This window comes from Mesoplodon bidens (genome assembly GCF_964165515.1).
Source record: "Mesoplodon bidens genome assembly, chromosome: 16".
Taxonomy (NCBI): Eukaryota; Metazoa; Chordata; class Mammalia; order Artiodactyla; family Ziphiidae; genus Mesoplodon; species Mesoplodon bidens.
In genome coordinates this window covers 23,589,379-23,595,644 of record NC_138173.1, presented here as the reverse complement: position 1 = coordinate 23,595,644, position 6,266 = coordinate 23,589,379, and the positions used below count along the sequence as shown (strand labels likewise).

The 6,266-nt window shown below is 41.0% G+C and overlaps 1 long non-coding RNA gene across 1 annotated transcript; it reads left to right on the top strand.

Moving 5' to 3' along the window:
• The first annotated feature begins 3,967 nt into the window (after window positions 1-3,967).
• On the top strand, window positions 3,968-4,728 carry LOC308629991. The gene is made up of 2 exons (XR_014017754.1): window positions 3,968-4,031; window positions 4,302-4,728. It is a non-coding gene; the product is annotated as an uncharacterized lncRNA (long non-coding RNA).
• The last annotated feature ends 1,538 nt before the right edge of the window (window positions 4,729-6,266 follow it).

Here is a 6,266-nt window from a genome sequence, read left to right as displayed (position 1 = left end):
ATTTAAGAACTACTGTTTTATATTGAAGATTTTCCAAAGGTAATTTCAGGTGGGGGGATGAGGACATTGGCCTCCCTCAATCATAGGTTCTACAAAGTAAAATATACTGCCTACTGTATCCTGTGCCACAGGGGAGCCTGGCTGTTTGCTTCATGTAACGCAATGAAAACAATAACGGAGAGGACACAAAAGCAGGCAGGGTGTCTGTAGAGCCGCTGCTGACCTGAGTACGCGGAGCGTGGAGTATGCCTCTCCCTGGGATGGATCCATCCAGTTGAAACCCTGGTCCCAGAAGTTGTGGTCCCAAGGCAGTGTTCCAGGAAGATTATATTATTGAAGAGAGAAAACATAAATGAGACCCTTAAAGAGCTTACAGTCTAGTTCAGACTTGCTAAACCTCTTGGAAAGGGAAGTTAGATAAATACAGAGTGAGATTTGGATCCATCCCATGGAAAGAATGTTCACTGGCCTGCAGTGGGACAAACCTCTTTCTGCCAGGGCAGGGAAGGATTCTTGAGGGAGGGGTGGTTGTCATAAGACGTCTTGAAAAATGACAAAGATACCAGAATCCCACGGGCCTCTGTCCCGAGTTCCAAATTTGATGTTTGGCTGCAAATTATGGGCATGTTTTGCTGTAAGAAAATCCAGTTTTTATCAATAAGCTGATCTCTAAACACAGACAAATTGGGGATGGTGATAATTTACATCAAATAGTACCTACTCTTGATGCCAGATCCCTATGAAGGAAACTGTACATACTGTATTTCAAGTAACCTTGTGACAACTCTGAGAGAGGTGCTATTTCTCCCATTTTTCAGATAAGTCACCTAAGGCTTAGAAAGCTTAAAGCGCTTCTTTGCCATTACTTCTCTACCGAGTGGCAGAGAAAACCAAGGCTGGAAGCCAGAAGAGGCGATCTCCAAAGGCCATGCTCTCACAGTCTCCACTAGGTAGCTTCTCAGTGCAGTAGACTCCGATGCTTTGCCAGAAATGTCAAGACCCAAATTCATCTTACACACAACTTTATTTTCAAAAATCAAGGAAGAAAAAGAAATGGATATTTACCCAGTGCCTACTATATCCCAGCTACTATGCCAGGGGACACAAGTTTCTCATTTTGTCAAAAATGAAATTTGATGAAAAATTCAATTCTTGTGGAATATTTTCAAAATACATTTATCAGTTAAATTTAGCTCTGTACATGCAAATTGTCTCTCACCGAGAAATCACAAACTGGTCAAAACTTTCCCAGGGCAGAGGGTGGCTTGTGCTATTTTACTCCCTTTACCTAGTAGAGTATCCTATAGGTCAATAAGTAATTACTGAATGAATAAGCAAGTACGAGGATGAACTATTTTGAGGACAGTGATTAAGAAGTCTTATTCCTTAAAATGGAAGCAGGACATGGACATTGGACATGAAGATGTGGGCATAGCTCATTATGCACCAAAAGTGAGCTCATACACAGTAGACTAAGAACAGTGAGAGAGAAAATAAGAAGATATGGAGAGCTCAATTTTGCAACTTGAAAAACTATGCTTTGTTTTTCTAATGTTTAATTGTTTCTATTCAGTTTGGGGAAATGAAACTCTTTTACTAGTTGGAACTTCTACCCCAATGAATATAATACCTACCCTTTTCAGAGATCTCAATGAACAAGTCTTGTGATTTTTTTTCATTATAGCACTCGGGTCTATATGATATTCAAATATAATCTCTACCTTCTCCCCTTTCTCAGCATGCGTGTGTGTTTGGTAAATATTCATGTGTCAGGGGTCTTTGGTATTGGGGAATTAACATCCCATTTTTTGGTTGGGAGTGCAAATAGTTAATCCAAATGTAATGCTGTTGGTGAATCAGAGCTTGAAAGAATGAACCAGTTTTTGAGGACAGAAATCATGGGCTTGAATTGCAACTTAAGAAAGGTCATTTCTGTTGAGAAGTATCCTGAAGCAAGTGCTACCAAGGGGAACTATGCCCTTTCCAGGCTTGAATATACACTTAAAACTGTGGATAACCATCCTTCTTGTGAAATGCAGGGATTCCTGTACTTAGAGACAGAGGGTCCAGATGCTATCTGAAGACTGCTTGCAGGTCTCTGGTGTGGTCAGAGTTCACGGAAGGTAAAGTTATATGGAAAGTTAGCTGCTTCTGGCTTTTAGCTCATTCTCTGCTTGCCCTTATGTCTTTAGGCCAGTATAGAACTGTAGAGACTGGAGGAGGCAATGCAGCAGGGAAGAAACTTTGTATTCTATTACAAGTTAATTGCTAAAGGGATGTTTCCTATAAACTGAAATTATACATAATGGCACAACTTTGGGAACCCCGCCTCCCATGTAATGAGTGTTAAGCTTTGTTTAGCTCACAGGAAACATCCTGACCAGGCCCACCTGTGAAGGAAGAAAGAAATTAACACATCTCCTCCAGAGGCTGACCAGAACCAGGAAATGTTTGACTTTATTCCCTCCCCTTTTAGTAAAAAAGAAGCCTGAATTCTAACTCAGGTAAGATGGTTCTTTGGGACGCTAGTCCACCATCTTCTCCGTCGCAGGCTTTCCGAATAAAGTCACTATTCCTCTCCCCAACACCTCGTCTCTTGATTTATTGGCCTGTCATGCAGTGAGCAGTTGCAACTTGGACTCAGCAACAGCAATAATCATCAGGGTCAGAGCTCCTTAAGAAGCTTATCGCACTCCATGCTCCACAGGTTATAATATGTATCATGATGAGGTTGTTCCAGGGGTTGAGCCATCCTTCTTTCCTTCCTTCCTCCCTTTCTTCTATTTATTCACTAATTCATTTGTTCACTCAACAAACATAGATTGAGCCTCTCCTGTAGCCTCATAGAGGTCCCCATCTGGCTGAAAGGAATGTAAGAGTAAGCAGTCTGAGTCCAAGGTGCATTATAGTGTTAGAGTTATGCACAGTTTAGTTGAGCAGGGCAGAGGGGCACCCGACCATTGGCAGTCAGGGGTAAAGATTTTTTTCCAGAGGAAGTCATCTTGAGCCGAGTCTCAATGAGCACAAGAAAAGTTTGCTGGGAACAAAAGAGATGGTAAGGCTATCCAGGCTGATGGAACGTCATGTGTGAAAGCATGGAGAGGTTGGGGGAGAGGGCAGGCAAGGGAAATTGTGGCAGATGTTGAGAATGGATGTAATCCTGCCTGGATGCTGGGTTGTATATGGAGCCATGATGGGAGACGAGATCAGATATGAACAAGATTTGCTAAGATTTATTGAGCACCTGTGTTGTTCTAACAGCTTTCTTTTTTGACTTAGTTCATCATTACAACAGCCCTATGAGGTGGGTATTAATATGTCTTGTATTTTACAGATTCACAGGGAGCTCAAGTATCTTGCTCAAGAGCACACAGCTAGAGAGAAGCCAGGATTCACCCCAGAGTTTGACTCCAGAGCCTGTAGTCTTAATGGCTAGGCCAGGCTGCTGCTCTGATGGACTCAGGTTTGCCTTGACAAGTGACCAGGGAGACTCTTTCCTACCCATTGGTCCAGGTTAGAGTGGAAGTTACCATGAGTACGGATGTAGTTTTCTTATACCAGTTTTTCCTTCCTTAGATCAAAGTTGCTCATGCTGTGTTAATATCAGAAGGTCAACGCTGGGGGTAGGGACCATGTCTGTTTTATTCATCAACGCATATTCAGTACCAAGTACAGCAACTGGTACATAGTAAGTACTCACTAGAGATTTATGGAATAAACAATTAATTCATTGATATTTACCTATTAATCTTATTATGAAGCACTGAATTCAGACATATGTTCTCAATTAATTTAACAAGAGCAATGCATTTCACTAAAACCTTGTCACATATCATATATATAATTGGAAATCTGTGAAATAGTCAACCCCAAGACAAAACTTACAGAGATTAGCTTCTTCCAAAATTATTAATTAATGGCGTGCGTGTGTTCCACTTGTGTCATATGTATTTGCTTTATTTAATATGGGCATTCTTCAATTTACAGATTCTTCAAGCTTCCTACTCCTCTTCCAGTCAACAAATCAAAAGGTGGGTGCTGTGTGCCTATGATTTTCATAGAACCCATGCTATTTCTTTTGATCATGATCAAAAGTTGACTGCATTAGACTTTGGATCTGCCAAGGATTGGGTAATACAATTAGGTTATCCCGAGGTCCAGGAATGGAATTTGTCTAGTGACATTAATGCATTGATTGCATCCTATATATTTCAGTGTCTTAAATGAAGTGGCTCTTTCCTTTGCAAGAAGAAAAGAGCACGGTAGAAATAGAGAATTGTGTTTTCTGTTTGGTCAGCAAGGCAGGCAAGGCCTTATGTGCTCTGTCCGTCAACACTGATAAGCTGAGACATCGGGAGACAAGGAGGATCTCCAGCTGTTCCACCTACGCTGGATCCCGAGTGCCATCATCCCTCTCAGGAAACTAAGGAAGCCCAAACAGAGAAAGAGGAGTGCCATGAACAATTAATCTTCTGCTCAAATGGGGTTTTAGAAATTATTTGAGTATCCATATAGTTTGAACTTCAAGAGACCTTACTTTTCTGGGCTTCCTCCTTGTAGCACAAGAGTACATGTTTTGAACATCTTAGTTGGTGCAGCTTCTCTAGAAAAGCCTTCATCAAAAAGAGCCAAAATTTAAAAACAAAAACCACAAAAAACAGTCGAAACTAGAACAAGATAACAATAATTTTTTGACCATGAAATAAACATTTTTCTTTGACTTCCTAAGTGTATTTGTGGTTTCAATAGTATTTGATGCATTTTATCCAATTACGAAAAATATAAATGATTATAACATGATTTATGTGCTTTACTGTTTACAAATATACAAATGTCTATTATAAGATTCATATTTGTTTATTTGGCTCTCCTAAGCTCTTTCTAAAATGAGGAGAGGTATCATTATTCTATTTTCACAAATGAGGAGACTGAAGTTCAGGGGAGATACTAGGTGAGGGGAATTGTCTAGGGCCACCTCATGAAAAATAATGTAGCCCAAACTTGAACCCAGTTCAGATTCTAAAACCCACCCGCCGCTGACCCATTCTGCGGATAAATCAAGTGAAGTAGGGAAGTTATTATTGAGTGTCCGCCATGGGTTAGGTAATTTCAAACCCACTACCTCATCTAAAACCTGCAGGGTAGGAAACTATTATCAAAGATAAAGAAACTAAGGTTCAGAGGGGACCCATGACTTTTTAGATGCTTAGTAAATGGCTGAGCCCTTTCAGTGAGAAATGATAGATAACCCTGGGAAGAGAGGTGTTGTTTCACTGTCAGGTTACTGACATTTCTTGAGAATGCAAAGCCAGGCAGAATATCTCACAAAAGGAAGCTTATTTGTAAAAGGAGAGTTTGGGAACTTTTTTTTTTTTTTGGCTATTTTGAGGAATATTTTCTTTTCCTTTTCAGCAAGTCTTTATCAGGAACCATATCTTTGCTCTATCACCTGCAAACAGACTTTAAAACAATGAGAACCGCCCTCTGCAGGATATTGATTCTGATGGAACAAATGTTGATTAAGCAGAATGGTGGCTTTTTTTAACTGGAGGAATTCCAGATCTTTCCTTAGTCCTGCCTCTCCAGGGAAATGAGCTCTATCCTCAAAAATCTACAGAAAACCTGAGTCAGAATGAAGATTTATGATGGGAGATGCTGGCCGGAAGACGGCTATCTGGTAGGCTATCTAGAAGCTCATCTTTGTGTTATTAGAGAAACACTCTCTCTCGACAGGATGTAGCCTGGTTATCACATAATCTTCTCAAGTTTCATTCCCATTCTGCTTACAAATGCCCCAAATATAAAGAGATGCATTTCATTAAGACAGCCTTTTAAGAGGCAGTTTACCCCAGCTGTTGCAGTCTATCTTAAACACCTACCTTTTCACCCTCGTGTGGAATTTACATGTCGATAAGCGCTATAAAAAAGGGAACTTTAGAAATCTCGGCAAAGGAAAAACACTAAGGCTGCCTGTGAGATTTGAAGTCAGAAAAAAAAAGAGCCCAGGAAGCTTGACGCTTCAGAACCACTCCCCTCCTCCTTAGACTCGAGACCTGGGATAGGGCTTGCTTGCCCTGGGGCTTGGGGCGGACCCCAAACACCAGGGGCTGTAAACACTTTTCTAGTCACATAAACAGGAGGAGATTCTTTGCCTGCCACTTTGGCATTTTCCTGTCAGGAGCCGGTGACAAAACAGAAGTGATAGATGTAGGTAGAAACAGGAGAACCAGCCTTGGAAGTTTTCGGGCGCCCCCATGAACTCTCTT